The following is a 16,701-nucleotide window of genomic DNA, read 5'->3' on the forward strand; positions in this document are numbered from 1 at the left end:
CACAGACAGTAAAAAAAGAAGATGGAAAGAATAGCTAGACAGGAAGGAGTTGGAGCTGGCACATGGAACGACAATTCAGGAAGTAACTTCAGTACAAACCTAATGATGGAATGCTACATCGAGTTTCTATTGCTTTCAGGTTAGGCTGATCATCGATTCTGAGCAACCATGGCTGTGTTGCAGTCCCGACGGCACAGACAGTACACACAGACAGTAACAAAATGCTACTAATAAAAGTATTATGAAATGAAATGTTTCATGGCAGCATTTTCTCCCTCTCTTTTTTACGAAAGCGACCTTTTTTTAACATCACGAAAACGAAAAACAAGCACCTCACACAACATTGAATACAAAGGAAAAAATATATAACTCTTTGAGATTCGTGGGAGTACAGCGCTGATTGACCTATTGATAGCACAAGAGGCGAATGCCGGTAATTTTCAGTGTGACCTAAACACTGGTTTTACTTTGTAGGCGTGATCCATCCTAGTCGATATGTGCTGAGCTGGAAAAATATGTCAAGGAGAAAATGACGTCCCCTTGTATAGGCTCCGTGCGCTGCAGTTTGGGGAGAGCGCGTGGCGCCATCTGGTTAACAGCGGGGGCGAAAGGTGGGGGCAAACACTGCCGGCTCGATCACGCGCGCGCGCCGCGCGCTCGATCAAGGGTGGCCGTGGGGCAAAAGGTGAATGCAACTCTCGTTCAGTTTGCAGACGGCGATAGTCAGCGGTAGCGATAGCATGAAAGGACAGGGGGAGCTTTGTACATTATTTGCAAAATGCCGTTGGGCATTCATTTAATCAGTGCTTTCAGGAAATAGCTGAAATAAAAGTCCTCTAACTTTGGTATATACTCGTCAAAAAATGCTTCGTCCTTTTTGATTGTTAGAGCTTGGTTTTTGGTTTTATTGGGGTTTAACGTCCCCGAGCAACTCAGACTATGAAGGACGCCGTAGTGAAGGGCTCCGGGAATCACGACCACCTGGGGTTCTTTAACGTGCACTGACATCGCACAGTACACGGGTCTCTATAATTTCGCCTTTATCGAAATTCAGCCACCGCGGCCGGGATCGAACTCGCGTCTTTTAGCTCAGCAGCCGAGCGCCGTAACTACTGAGCCACCTCGGCGGGGTGATTGTTAGAGCTATGCTTCTCTGAGGAGAATACACATAAAGTAAAGCAGTGTCAATTCTCATGACATACAGCATTATCATTATCTGCGTGTAGTACGAATGGGTTTTACGAAATTGTAACTGCCAATTCACATAATGAATGTCACATAGCTGATTTGTCTGGGTCAATCAGACGCTTGTGTCTTTGACTGTAAGGGCACTTAATTTTAATAAGTTGAAATGTTCCGCCCGATGTCACACTGCCGTCGGGACTGCAACACAGCCATGGTTGCTCAGAATCGATGATCAGCCCAACCTGAAAGCAATAGAAACTAGATGTAGCATGCCATCATTAGGTTTGTACTGAAGTTACTTCGTGAATTGTCGTCCCATGTGCCAGCTCCAACTCCTTCCTGTCTAGCTATTCTTTCCATCTTCTTTCCTGCATCGTCATGGGGAAGTTGGAACAGAACTGCATCGCATCTTGCAAAGACACTATTACTGGAAATGTTATGAACCACTTGGGGAAATTCGTAAGCCACCTTCTTTGCAAGGTTTGTTTTCCCTTGAAAACTCTCCTTCCCGGATGACACTCTCACAGTCTTCGCGGAAACGAAAAGCGGCAGGCGTCTCTTTACGGCGCATTCACATTTGCGAGTCGCTCTTCAAGGCTGAAGCCTTAAAAATGGCTCGAAACCAGTCATGTTGGAAAAGCAAAGCGCTGAACCATCCCCTTCACCCTCTATTTTACTGATAAATGGGTGGTAGTCAACCCATGCACCCTTTGGACACCCCTCCCTGAGTCATCTTGCAGTCTACTGGAAACATTCCTGAGTTAACATAGAAAGAGGAACTTGCCTTTTCTCGTTTCTTCGAATAATACGAGAGTGTAATAAGGGAGTAAATTTACTCCACCTTGGGGGATTCCCCTAAACATATGACCAATACGAGAGTGTCTTCGGGGAACGAGACCTTTTGGTTGGGAAAAAAGACTTGTAAAGAAGCTGACAGGGATTACAAGGAGTGCTCACTTTAAACCGCTGTACAGCACATTTTCAGAGGCCAAATACATTAAGCATGCAACGAAGCTTACCGTAAGAAGTTGCAGCACTACAGAACATCCTTGGTGACGTAAGGACATGGCTATATACTGGAAGTCGGAAGTTCTTGTTTTTATGCGGTGTGCTGTCGAACTGCTCACGGGCACTTTTCGTTCTTGGTGCCACCTTCATCAACGATTCGTAACTTCTGCTCAGGAACATAAATACAAGCAATCCAAACAAAAACAAACCATTGAACTGCTGCCAGGCCTTTTGTAATGAAGGCAATTTCGATTACCTCATCAAGATCTTGTTGGACGACCTTTTTTATAGAAGAACATCTCTCTTTTGTTCAATGTATGCTCCATTTCCCGCCTTCTCATTTTCAGCGGGGAAAGTCCTGTAATTTCGAACATTGCACAAAGCCGCATAAAAGCAGGTCTCCCGCCGAGGTGCCATCCTCGCAACGATGTCACTGCGCGTCTGCTATGCGGACGGGTTGACGGAAACACACTGGGCATCCAGTTAACGCGGGGAGTGCCGTGCGGGGGCGCTGGCGACGCGGTCGCTGGTGGCTCCACCATACCAGCGCACGGAGCCTATAGGGTGCGGATTATGTGTAGATTATGCTGTTTTCAATACCGTTATTACTCTGCCTACAGCCACAGAGACTGCAAAACATTCGGCAGTAAAAATGGATGAACAGTTAGGCACCTTTATTACTTTTTGCGAATTTTCTTGTACTGCCGCACTTTCGACAAGTTGCGCTGTTTTTGTGTTGTCAGTGTAAAATTTTGTGTAGTTAACATATTTTTTCTTGTAGTATTCCTGTAATAAGCGCTCGTTTCGTTTGGGGTTTGGTTTTTTTCGACAGTGTGTTAACGTGAAGTCACATACAGTGGGAAGGCTGTACCGTGGGGACAGTGGGTCGGGCCTTGAGGCGACATCAGGAAGGCTGTCGAGTAATTCGAAGTATTTTCAGCTATCCTCGAAGCGGAGAATCAGAGGTCTGATCGAATGGGGCTTATTCTTGAACAGAGTTGTGGATGTGCACTTTGCAGCAATCGGATAACAGATATGTTTCTGTAGAGACCTTATCTTTAGTGCGTATGCGCTAGTGAGCATTGTTCTCTCTGCTATAGGGATGGATCGTTTGTTTCTACATGGAGACTATTTATGGGAGATGTTCTGTATGCAATGGTTTAAAGACGGAGACCTAACTTGTCAACTGGGTCCAGTCGTTTCAGATATGACGGCCTGGCTGAACCCTACACTACGGATCCATAATCTAAACAGGAGCGCATTAGAGAGCAATAGATTTGCAAAAGGCATGTTCTATCGGAACCCCAGCATTTTTGTGAAAGTACTTTGGGTGCGTTGAGGAATCGAGATGCTCTCTTCTTTAAGTTGTTTATGAGAGGTAGGAATGTGGGCTTTTGGTCAAATATTAAGCCGAAGAACTTGTTTTCCTATTTTACTGGTAAGACGACTTCATTCTGGTATAGGGCGGGGTCGGTCTGTAACCCTGTTTGAGCGAGAACAGCACGGTTACTGATTTCTGTGGGAAAAATTTGAATACATTTCTATCTGCCCTATTAGCCAATTTATTTAAAGTTATCTCTATCTGTCTCTCACATGTTGATACGCAGGAGGATGCACATGCAATTTGCAGGTTATGTACATAAACTAAATACGTAATCGACTTGGGGACTGTTTGCGCTATGAAGTTCATTTTTACTATGAAAAATATAGTACTTAGAATACACCCCTGAGGTACACCATTCTCCTGGATGAAAGTCAATGATACTATGTACCTAGATGTACTTGAAATGAACGCTTTGTGCCCCGGATGCTTATACCTGCTATGTCGCGGAGTATGCCGAACCTGCAAGTGGTGTCGTACGCCTTCTCCATGTCAAAGAAGGCCGCAAGACAATGTTGCTTGTGTATTAACGCCACCGGAACTGTGTTTTTCAGATGGCCCAGATGATCTATAGTGGAGCATACTTTTTTGAAGCCGCCCTTATGAATGCCAAGAAGCTGACGAGATTCAAGAACAAAGGTTAGTCGGATATTCAAGACACCTTCAGAATACTTTGCTATATAGCTGGTAAGTGCAATAGGTCTCTAACTACCAGCACTTGATGGCCGTTTTCCAGATTTCAAGAAATGTATTATGTTGGCATTCTTCCATGCGTCAAGTATCTTCCCTGAAAGACAGATTTTGTAGAAGAATTTTAGGAGTGCCTGAACGGCGACTTCAGAGGATTGTGCAAGCATGGTGTGTATATTATCTTGACCTGCTGCTGTCTGCTTAAGTGCAGATAGTACTCTGTTTAGTTCATGTATAGTAAATTTTCTGTTATATTCATTCATGCCTGCTCCTGTAAGAATTTTTTGTTTTTTCAGCCATGAGTTTGTATTTTTGAATTTTTCTGTATAGTGGGAAGAACCAGAAAGAGCAGGAAAATGCTCATCTTATAGGTTTGCCTGTTCTGTTGTTTTTGTATACCAGCAGCACACAAAAGTGGAGAACTGGGGGGAGAAGAGTCGCCGCTGAATTTCCGAACCTCATCCCACCATTTCTTGGACAGTAATGAAGTGGTTTTGAAGATACATGTTTCTGCCAGGGCGTTTTTTCACCATTTATGCAAATATAGCGTGTTTTCGCTCTTGCCCTTTTAAATAACAAGTTTTCAGCTGTGCGTACCTAAGAAATATACCTCATGTTTTTTTTTTCTTTTTTTGCTTATATGCACTCTTTTGTCCACCAGACTTTATTATGTTTCCTTACTTGTCTTTGCCTGTTTGCTATCTTTGCTGCAGAAATTACACAGATGGTAAATTTTTCAGATGGTAAATTTTTCATTTTTTTTTTCACCTACATCTTAAGCATCATCGATTTCGTCATCCAATATGGCATTTGTGGCAAACAGTGATCAGTCAGCTTGTTGGAGTTTCCAGTGCTGAGGTAGTGTTGAAATGATTTGGATTGAGGATGATAATTTTGAAACTGTGGATATGTGATGAAATGGGTAGAACTTGTTTGTATCCATAACTAAAACTATGAACTTGGCAGCTTTTCTCTACCCATTTCAAAAATCTCCCATAAGTGAATTGTTTGACAATGGCCGTCCTTTCCAGCCCTCATAAGACCGAACGTATCCTCGTATCATTGGTTCCACCAATAAGGGCCGAACCGAACCCATATACGAGTATTCGCATGATACCGCTGAGCCAGGTATTGTTATTCATTTATGTCATGTGGTCATTGTAACTGCCGCTCGTGTCAATGCACCGCGCGCATCCCAGCTGTGAAGAACGTTTCTATAGTGCTGTACAGCTTTCCACGTGTCACCCTAAAAATGTTGTCTTAAGGGAGCTAATATCGGCCTTCATCACTTTAGAATATGGACTTCAAAGTGCTGAGAATAGTGACGCTAGTGCACCAGCGAACAGGAACGAACCCACTGTTTCTTGTTCTTGTGCTCCGACTTTCTTTGTACGTTGGTTACTGTAGGCATGGAAAATAACCAACCAGCCCGACAGAAGCTATACCTTAAGCAGTTGAACAAAAGCTCTGCCAAACGAAAGGAAAAATGTAATACTCCTGTGCTAAAAAATACCCGGTGGCTACAGCCCAGCTTAATTCACGCCTTAGAGCGCCCATTCGTGGGTTGAGCCGCGTCTCCGCCGTCGGTGTAACCAAGCCAAGCCAAACCATAAATAAATAAAAACAAACATTGTCGCGAGTGGGATTCAAACCCGCGGTGCAGCGAACAGATCAGTTTCGCTGGGCATTGTATGAGAGTAACAGGCTTTTCCCGCAGCCGATCACGCCTCGTGTTAATCTGCAACGCACACCCGTGGTGTGCGTTCCATATCGTAGTGTTCTACATATACTATTATCGAAGTAATAAACACATTCTCGCGTGCTCTGCACTGGACATCGCAGTCCTCTTTAACTAATACTACTATCGAACTAATATCGTCGCCCGACGCGCCGACGACCCAACACAGCAAAACCGTGAGCCTACGGAGCCTGAGACATCTACAGAGATGTGCTAAAATTTCTCGTTAGGCACAATCGTCATCATCCTCAAAATTTTGTGAAAGTAAAAGCACAGTCTTCTCCTGATTTCTCAATACAAGCTCGAATCATGCAGCGTTTTGAGGGGAAGAAAGCAAGAAATGTGGAGGTCGCATACGGCGCCCGGCGGGAAAACAAACAGGGATCACGAGGGCATCTTGTGTGGACAGCGATAAACCGCCCATCGGATGCGCAAGGCACCTATCCCGTACGACGTCGTAAATTAAGCCTCCGCTCCCGCGAACTCTTATTGATTGCGCCGAGAGGCGAATTACGTAATTAAGTCGTTATTCTACAAATAGGTATACGCCTACCTCACGCGCTTGCCCCCCGAGGGGATGCACTCGAGACAAGAACCAACTATTCGTCGCGCTTTCTTCTTTTCGCTGGATTTGCGGTCTTTTATTTTCAGTTTTCGCTGGGCTGATGAGGAGGCCAGGATGCGTCCTCCGGCACCATGATTTATTCTTTTTTATTTTTTAGCGCGGTTTCCGCTTCTAGTTACACGGTATCGTTTGCGCATGTATTAACGCGATTCCATTAAGGAGCTCGAGCCGCAGATAATCCGACGTCGTCGTCGGCGTTGTTGACCGCAAGCGAAAATCCGCGAAATATCCCCAGAAAAGCAACCTAGGGTCACCTGGGTAATGTAACCTTGTGCGTCATTACTACCTGCCTATCGCATGTGATCAAAGTGTGCACCGTGCCTGCTGGCAGTTAAATTAATGATTGGGTGCGAGAGGGTGCTTGTGAAGGACAGCCTTTGTCGCACAAGACCCCACCGGTGGCTGCACCTGCCATCGTAGGGCAGTGGTGCATCGCTTAACCGCTGCACCACTGCGCCAGGAATGGTATGCATGAGGACTCCCAGGGATCTATGATTGTTAACTAGAGGATGATCAAATCCGCATATATAGGAATTAGCCCATTAAAGCTATCGCGTCATGCGTTTAAGGAAGAGCTTGAGCCGCCTGCAAATTTATTCATCGCGTTTAAAATGCGAAAGATGTGTTTGACACCTTCCTGACACTACATTTGCCACAAAGAAAAACTGAGTAAATAAACAACCACAGAAGCCGGAAAGGATAGTTGTCGTCGCAAACAATAAAGCGGTCGCTCTTTCTTTCAGGTCACCGTTCCTGCGCCGTCCCAGTTATCACAAAAGGGGCAGCATTTAGGCATGTTTAATAGCTTGTATAGCAAACATTTGTAGGATTATCAGGTTTGGTTGATATAATTAGTCCACGTGGAATCTGTCTCTGCATGGTTTGCCCAATATAAGGGCACCAGTAATCATCATCATCAGCCCAACTACGCCCACTGCAGGACAAAGGTCTCTTCCACATCTCTCCCTTAGCCATGTCTTGTGCCAGCTGCGTACACCGTAGCCCCGCAAACTTTTTAATCTCGTAGTACTATGCTTGCAGGATCCATTATATGACCTGATAATGGGTAACGTAGAGGGAGCCAGGGGTCCCGAGGATCCTAGTGGACCAGTAGAGGGAAACGCTTTAGAAACCTGTCCAGTCGTCGAAACTACCGCCGCCGTAATAACTCGCGCCCACGTCGGAAAGGGCCAGAGAAATTCCAGAAGCTGAGCCCTCCGGACGCTGAAGGAAGCTTGGAAGAAGGTGAGAGCTATGTAGCTGATCAAGAAAAGGATCTATCCCTGCAACCATGCTTTGCGCAGATCAACAAGAGCTTAAGGTCTCGGGAGCAGCATTCTATTCAAGATGGAAGGCGGTCTGCTGTACAGATGCTACACGGAGAAGGACGGATGGTAGGTGCGACAACTGGTAATCCCCGAACGGCACCAGGAAACGATGCTCAGCATGGCTCATGATAGCGTAATGGCAGTACATCTAGGTGCACAGGAAAGAAAATAGCTGATTTTAGACGAGTTATTTGGTCTGGCATTACGGCAGGTTAAAGTGATTCGTGGCATCGTGCGACATTTGTCAGCGTACCACGCCGAAAGGAAGAGTGCCAAGCGTGCCCCTCCCTTCAAACGCGTGACCGTCGACATCGTCAGGCTTATCTCCCCCCCCTCTCCCCCCCCCCCCTCCATTGACTATGCCATCCGTTGCCCAGATGCAGTAGCGTTGCCAAGCATAAAATTCGATCGTGTTGCCGAAGCACTGGTAGACATGTTTTCGCGATTCGGTGTCCCCTACGGGCACTCAGCGGTCGTGGCATTAACTTCACCTCAGAATTGATGAAGGAAGCGGTGCGGCTGCTTTCCATTTGTGAGCTCCATATTGCCCCATACCGTCCCATGATTAACGGGTTGGCTGAAAAGTTTATATGCATATAGAAGCTAATGCTGAAGCGTATGTGCGCTGAGAGGACAAAAGACTGGGATCGGTACTGTTGGGAACGGGGCCACACACCCACCGCTGGAACCAGTGTTAAAGATGGGGCTTCTATCCCCCTGCTGGAACCAGAGTTGAAGACGGAGGGGTCCTGGAGATGACTAACTCGTTTAGCCTCACAGGTACCGGCTCCGGATGACGATGTCGGACTGCGTTATCGAGGAAACTGTACAGAAGGGTTTATTCTACATATTTACAGATGAGAATCGAATGCCATGCGAATTTGCGAATCTCCGATCACACAACAACATCCCGTTAAATACGGTTCGCGTTCCCTAGATCCCTGACTGGGGAACTTGGTTCGAATAACGTTGTCCAATCGGATGGGCCATTGATGACGCTGGCGGTACCACCCCCGGCACGGGGCGGTGCTGAAGCTCTCTCGCTCTCTCACAGCTTGGGGGATGAGAAGGGGAAGACAGTCATCAAACACAGATGCGTCACCTTGACCACTGCCGCAAGTTTTCTGTGCGTAGCCTCCGTGGGAAAGCAGAATCCCGCAGTCTCCTCGCAGGTGGTTGAACCTTCTCGAACTCCCCCGCCGGATGGCCGAAGCACGAGACCCCTTCGACACAGCGTCTTTCAATTAGCAGCCTCGCTCAGCGTGACCTTGCGTAGCATCATCCCGTTCGGTGACCCGAAGGCCGACTCGGCCAACGTATACCGCTGTCCGTCGTGCTTCATGCGCATCTCTGCTTCCAGCGTTGCTGCTGCTGTCCCAAGTTCTCGCCTCATCGTTGCCTAACGACGACACTCGTTTGACAGTAATTTCTCCCGGGCCCGTGGGAGACAGCGTCCTTCGATCGGTTCGGAGGTTCGGTGATTTGGAGAGCAACAACCCCCGTCCGTCGTCGTCTATGCTTCTGCCGCCGGCGCCAGGCCTCGTTGTCCACTCTTAACAGCTCGTCCGCGGCCCGAAAAATCTCGAATGGCCAGCGTTCACGACCGCTGGGCAGGAAGAGATGAGGCCGGAGTCGGGTGGTAGGGCTGGTTTCCAGAAATGGCATCCAAGCTCGAACATTCAACAAAGAATGGCATCAGTGGACTGTTCCACGAGACAGGGCACTGACCCACAAGCAAGCGCTCGGAATTTGCCAAAGACCCACCAGGCTTCCCACAATGACAACAAAGGTTTACTAAAACATGATTGGATTTTGGCGCAATTTTGGTGCCGAGAAAGCGCAAAATATCCCGATTGAAATCGCCAAAGACGGACTGCTTGGACCAAGGTTAAAAACAAAAACCCACACACAGTAGGTGGTCCTACCAAGTACTCCTGTCTACAACAATCGGCTGAATCCATCAGCATTTCCGTGCGGTTTTCCGTTCCTGAAACGCATCGAGAAATTGTTTTTGGAGAGCAGGACTCCGTCTAAGCAAGCGACCATTTTTGGGGGGACAAAACTGTCATAAGCACGTTTGAGACGATGGTCAGTCTCAAATATGAACTTTGCGCCGTTCAAGTAACTCTGGTAACCCGACAACATCTGTGCCGCCTAAACCAAACGCGCGCTCTTTGTCTAAAGCGCTTAACGCTTTTCTACATGTCAGTCTGCGGCTGACGTACTGAACATGGTGCTCTTCGTGGCCGTCGCCAACTTGACTTAATTAAAATAGCACCCAGTCCTCTATCATTGACGTCACACTGGACTACCTTACTAAAATAAGTGGCCTGAAGCAAAGGTTGGGACACGAGCGCTTCCTTCAGACGAGTTTTCTCTTCGGTCATTTCAGTGTATGTCAGTGAGGCTCCCTTTCGTAAGGTGTCAGTCAATCAAGGGATCTACGCTCCGTCTACGCGACGTTAAGCGTAGTTCTACTCGAGCTGCACTCCTGTGAGTGCCCTTATCTCTTGGTAGCATGGGAAATCGACACCTGTGATTTCTAACTCAGTGACGCCATTGCCTTTGTCTAAGGTAAGGAAAAAAAAAAACAGTAACCTCCGATCAACTCGTTTTAACTCAAAAAGTAGCCTTTCCCTGCCTGATTTCATAAACACACAAAAAAAAGAGGAATAAAAAAAAACAGCTACTTCAAATCGCCACGCGGGGGGGAAAGCTGACTCCCCGCCGCCGAGTTGAAAGGATAAAGGCGGGGACACATGTGCGAAAAGTGCGTGCGATTCGCTGCGGCGCGTCGTTGCGACCGTCGTCGCAACGACCGAACGCAGCTCGTCGCATGCGTCCAACCTGCTGGATGCCAACGACGAGCCGCATGCGACAAGCGCAACGACGGGATGCGGGAGCCAATGCAAGCGCGGAGAGCGGCAGCGTCATGATGACGTAGTGGCTCAGGGCGCTCGGGGCCGAGCCATGCCGCCGGGACGGTCTGCCAGCCGCTCCAAGCAGTGCCACCAGCTTTGATGCCGGCCACCGGCGACTGAAAAACGCACTGGTATTGCTTGTTCACGTTCTAGCAAGCCCAGGGATAGATGCATGTCGAAATTACATCATTTCTGACGATCGTTGGTCAATACCGAGTTGCTCGTAAAAGGCGATACAAGCAAATTTCATCCCACAGCCGCTTCGGTGCTGCTGCTACTTGGTGTGGTTCGCCTGCCGTCTGCTAGCTCCGTTTCTTAAGGCGTCGTGGAAATCGAACATATCTTTTATTATGGGACGAGTTCGGAGTAAAGCGATGTGAATAGTAGGCCTTTTATTATAGCACAGGCGACTTCCGAAGCGCCGTCAGCTGCGGTTCCAACGCGAAACCAAGTAGGCCTAGCGACGACTAGGGCAGCCGGGACCAGAGCGCAGTTCGTCGCCCGGCGTTGCCGCAGCCGGTGTCGTTGCCGAAAGATCCTCTTTTGCACAGGTATATTGTCGTTGCTCGAATCTAGGAAGCATCCTCTCTGGTACATGGCTGTTTTGTACTTTCTTGTGCGAACGTGAAGTACTCCGAGCATGCCGGCCGGCCGGCCAGCCTGGATCCCGTCTGGCGGCGTCATAAAAACGAGCTAAAGTGTGTTCTTGACTTAAATAATAAACCCTGGGATGAGAAATGTGAAAAATATGTCATTTGTGAGGATCGCTGACCAATACTGAGCTGCTGCTAAAGGTAACGACTGCGATACAAGCAAACTTCTTTCCACAACCACCCCGCAGCTGCCGCTGGCATGACGTTGGGGTCCGGCTCGCCTGGCGCTCGCTCGCTTCGCTGCCGAAGGCGTCGCGGAAATTGACCATATTATTACTTTATTGTGAGATGATGCCGTTGACAGTAGAGCGATGTGTGGAGTAGGCCTTTTATTATAGCTCAGGCGACTTCCGAAGCGCCGGCCGCTGCGGTTTCGATCCGAAAGAGGCTATAGGCCTAGCGACGACCACGGCAGCCAGGCAGTAGCAGAGCTCGTCGCCCGCGAGCGGTGCCGTTGCCGAAAGCTCGCAAAATAAGCAGGCATGCTTTGTCGCTGCTCGAGCAGACTTTGTGATAACAAGGCAATCTTGTATTTTCTTGGGATATTTGTAGACGATCACAAGCAGCGCTGAGGCACCGCTGCACGGCGGCGAAGTGTGACAGCGGTTGTGGGCGGAGCTTGGGTAGAGCGGCGCAGCGATGCTCACCGCTCCGTGTGTCCCTGCTTGCAGTGGGATGGCAGATCGCACGCGACGATCGGTGCGGCGCGTCGGCGAAGTTGTCGCACATGTGTTCCCTGCTTTAGTCTTTCAGACGCGCCCGCCGCGGTCGCGCTTTGACTGATTGTACTGCGGTCAACTGGTGACAAAAGGCTGAAGAAAAAAACGATCTCCGACTCTCCCTGTCGTTTCCGCGCCCCCTCGAGGCTCTCCGAAAACCTCGGTCGCTCCTACCATGTCGATAACCGACTCCGGACGACAAGCAGTGACCAGCGCGAGAAGCTGCTCCCTGTTCTCGCCACAAGCAGGAAGCTCGGCCACCCTTTCGTCCTGCGTGCTTCCTAGAATGGGGTGCCAAAAGTGAAGGACGATTCCCCTTCAAGTGCGCCCGCCGAACCCGCCTGCATGTGTCGTCTCGGTTGTTCGACGCCTGCGTTCGCATGCGCTGAGTGCCGCGCAACCTTGCGCCTTCTGATCTCTTGGGCCGCTTTGCCTTCTTTCTAACTGGCTTTTTGTCCGGACGGCGCGGTCTAGGCTTTCTTACAGGCCGATGCCCCTTGAAGCACTTCGCGCCTGTTTTGCTTGGAAGACGTGCTCTCCCCTTTTCATTACTGCGGTCAGCCTTTGACTCGCGTGCCGCCTGACCAGTAACTGCAAGCGTAAGTTTACGAGGCGCAACGCGGGAAGGCTTCGCCTTTCCTTCCACCGCATTTCTTTCTTTCGCCCCTGTCTGCGCAACCGAATTTAGGGCTTTGAATTTGATCCGTTTCCTCTTGGTTCTTGCCCTTTTTCTTTTTCTGCGCCTAGCCTGTACCGCGTGCGTTTCTTGATCACAACTAGCTATCTCTAGTTTTTCCGTCGCACTTTGGAAATTTTCCTCAAATTCCAAACTGGCCTCTGTGCCTTCGCAGCAGAGTGCCAGCTTCACGCAGCTGACAGACGGACATGAAACTGCCCCTGAGATCCCTGGCTCATTCCTTAGGGAGTTGTCCTCTACCGCTTGCCTGTCGCTTTGCGCGCTATTCTCTGCATTGCAGTGCTCAGCCACAACTGAGCCCGCCTGGCTGTCGCTCTGCGCGCCATTGTCTACATTGCAGTGCTCAGCTACAACTGAGCCCGCCTGGCTGTCGCTCTGCGCGCCATTCCCTGAACTGCAGTGCTCAGCTACAACTGAGCCCGCCTGGCTGTTCTTTTGCTCGGCAGCCTCGCCTTCTGCTTGCGCCAGCATTGCCAAGGTAGCCTCTCCGGAGCCTTTGTCACTGAAGCCACTGTGACATCCCAACTCGCTCTTACCGCGGTTGTTACTCTCAAAGGGGGTTTCCGCTGTTTCTACCTCGAAACCTTTTCCGATATTAAAATCTCCCTTTTCGCGGTCCTGCCGGTTTGACGCCTGTATCAACTCTACTGAAAGTGTCGCGCTCGCAACTGTCCCGACAAAGTTGTCCATTGCCACTCCTACCTCACTTGGAGGAGAATCCTCGCACTCGTGTAGTTTAGACGCTATCTCGGAATGCTCTCTCTTAGCATTACGTCCAACTTCTCCGGACACGGTCTCGGATTCTGCGGCTTCCCTTGGACCACCGCACCGGTTGAACGCGTTCTCTGCCACTTCCCTCGTGGTGTCGCGATTTACCAACGCGGCTACGGTCACAGACTTTGTGGGTCTTACCTGCGGACCTATCTCATAAGCATCGCTTGTTCTTTCAGGAGTTCCGGCTCTCACACTACCGCCCTTTCTTCGTATTTCGTTTTGAAGTTCTAATATCTTTAGTTTCCTTATTTCATCTTCAACCTTCCACTTTTGCCGTTGCCGTTCCTTCTCTTTTTCCAACTCCCGATCAGCTGCTATTTTCTCCCGATCGGCTTTCTCTTTAGTCTCTTGGTCGGCTTTTTCCCCTTGTACCAAATTCCACGTATCTACCAGCAGTTGATCGTTATTGTTGACCTGTTTACGAATGAATTCGCACAGTTCAATTTTGGTTATTTTGCTCGGCACTTCAAAAGACAGTTCCTCGCATATCAACAGCAAGTCCGAACTCCACAATTTCATTAGGTTCATGACAACGCTTTCTCCGCTCTGGCTCTGCTAACTCCACAATGCCTTGAGAATAACCCCTCTCAAACGACAAAGCCCCGATTCCCAGTCAAGATTATTCTCTGAATCTTACAGCCTGGCGAATCCCATAGCAAAAGCCAAAACGCTCACCCGTGGAGAAAGTACGATGTCACACGGTCCATCCCACCTGCTGCCAACCAGTGTTGAGAACGGGGCCACACGCCCGCCGCTGGAACCAGTGTTAAAGATGGGGCTTCTATCCCCCTGCTGGAACCAGAGTTGAAGACGGAGGGGTCCTGGAGATGACTAACTCGTTTAGCCTCACAGGTACCGGCTCCGGATGACGATGTCGGACTGCGTTATCGAGGAAACTGTACAGAACGGTTTATTCTACATATTTACAGATGAGAATCGAATGCCATGCGAATTTGCGAATCTCCGATCACACAACAACATCCCGTTAAATACGGTTCGCGTTCCCTAGATCCCTGACTGGGGAACTTGGTTCGAATAACGTTGTCCAATCGGATGGGCCATTGATGACGCTGGCGGTACCACCCCCGGCACGGGGTGGTGCTGAAGCTCTCTCGCTCTCTCACAGCTTGGGGGATGAGAAGGGGAAGACAGTCATCAAACACAGATGCGTCACCTTGACCACTGCCGCAAGTTTTCTGTGCGTAGCCTCCGTGGGAAAGCAGAATCCCGCAGTCTCCTCGCAGGTGGTTGAACCTTCTCGAACTCCCCCGCCGGATGGCCGAAGCACGAGACCCCTTCGACACAGCGTCTTTCAATTAGCAGCCTCGCTCAGCGTGACCTTGCGTAGCATCATCCCGTTCGGTGACCCGAAGGCCGACTCGGCCAACGTATACCGCTGTCCGTCGTGCTTCATGCGCATCTCTGCTTCCAGCGTTGCTGCTGCTGTCCCAAGTTCTCGCCTCATCGTTGCCTAACGACGACACTCGTTTGACAGTAATTTCTCCCGGGCCCGTGGGAGACAGCGTCCTTCGATCGGTTCGGAGGTTCGGTGATTTGGAGAGCAACAACCCCCGTCCGTCGTCGTCTATGCTTCTGCCGCCGGCGCCAGGCCTCGTTGTCCACTCTTAACAGTACCTAGCCCCTGTTCTTTTCGCCAAGCGGGAACTTCCCCAATCCAGCCTAGGTTTCTCGCCGTTTGAGCTCCTTTACGGCCGACACTTGCGTGCCATCCTGAAGGAAGTGCGGACGAGCTAGAGCCTATATGAGAAGGCGAAGAGTACGTACGAGCACGAACTCGACCTTCTAAACAGACAGGAAGAGGCATGTCGTTTCGCGCATGAGGAACTTCATAAGGCGGGAACTCGTTACAGCAAGTTCTACGACCGTAAGGAGAAAAACGTGAGCTTCGAACTTGGCCTCAAGGTGCTAGTGCTGCTCTCAGCTGATAGCAACAAGCTGCTGCTGCAGAGGAAGGGTCCCTTTGAGGTTACTACCAATAAACGGGACGCAGACTACGTCATCTAGGCGGCCAGTGGTTCGATGACGATTCGGTTCGGTGTCCACGCAAACATGCTAAAGAACTACGAAGAGCGAAAACCCGGGGCCAACAGACTGCCTGGCAATCGGCAGCGCGATTAAAGCGGCTGAGGACCGCTGGCTACTGGTCGTCGGGTTCGAGAAAACGGAAGGTGTTCGAGACCCGAAACTATCGCCGCACATCAACGCCGCGAAGAGACGGCTCTTTTTGACTAGGATGCAGTAGCATGCGTCTATTTTATCAAGCGTACCAGGCAAAACCGATTGAGGGGAGACTCCAGCTTACAATAACCAGTCCCGTGCACGTCAAGAATACCCTCTAGCCTTCGCCATGCGGAAAAGCTTCGAGAGACAGGCGCAATAAATGGAGAAGCTGGGAATAGTGGCGAAGTAGGAGTCCCGTATAACTGCCCCGTTCCCGTGGTGAAGAAGCCGGATGGGACCAACCACCTCTGCATCGACTTCTCCACTAAGCATCGACCAGGATGGAGGACATTCTGGTCAGTGACTGGGAGCCCTTGCATTCAACAGATACCGTTTTCTCCCCAGCGGGAGACAAGGAATATTTTTGCAAGCTGGACTTCGCCACGGGGTAATGGCAGATCCCACTGTCTGACGATGCCAATGAGAAAGAAAGCGTTCTGCACGACGGCAGGGCTCTACTAGTTCCGCTTCATGCCGTTTGGCATCAAGGCTGCGCCCGCTGTTTTCGCCAGGCTATTGCGCAAGGTTGTCAGTGGCATTCCTGGAGTAGAACACTACTACGAAGACATACTGGCCATCAGTGCAACCTGGGATAAACGCATCGACTCACTTCGACAGCTATTTGACAGAACTGAAGCTGCCGGGCTCGCGATGCGTCCTAGCAAGTGTATGCTTAGTACGAAGGAGACAGACTTCCTTTGCCACCGATTCAGAACGGGCAAGCTGGCACCGTTGGGATGG

At 49.6% G+C, this 16,701-nt stretch overlaps 1 long non-coding RNA gene across 7 annotated transcripts in view; it reads left to right on the top strand.

Annotated features, from left to right (window-relative positions):
* The window catches only part of LOC149356766 (uncharacterized), a 198,019-nt gene that overhangs the window by 120,456 nt on the left and 60,862 nt on the right, over positions 1-16,701 (top strand). For 3 of the 7 annotated variants that reach the window (XR_016291684.1, XR_016291679.1, XR_016291685.1), the window contains 2 exons: positions 4,129-4,213; positions 4,311-8,275. This is a non-coding gene — a long non-coding RNA (uncharacterized LOC149356766). Of the gene's footprint in view, positions 1-4,128; positions 4,214-4,310; positions 8,276-16,701 lie in introns of those variants that run through there. The other 4 variants (XR_016291682.1, XR_016291681.1, XR_016291680.1 and 1 more) reach the window with 3 other exon arrangements.

This window comes from Amblyomma mixtum, chromosome 3, assembly GCF_055824585.1.
Source record: "Amblyomma mixtum isolate Tamu chromosome 3, ASM5582458v1, whole genome shotgun sequence".
In the NCBI taxonomy this organism is placed as follows: domain Eukaryota; kingdom Metazoa; phylum Arthropoda; class Arachnida; order Ixodida; family Ixodidae; genus Amblyomma; species Amblyomma mixtum.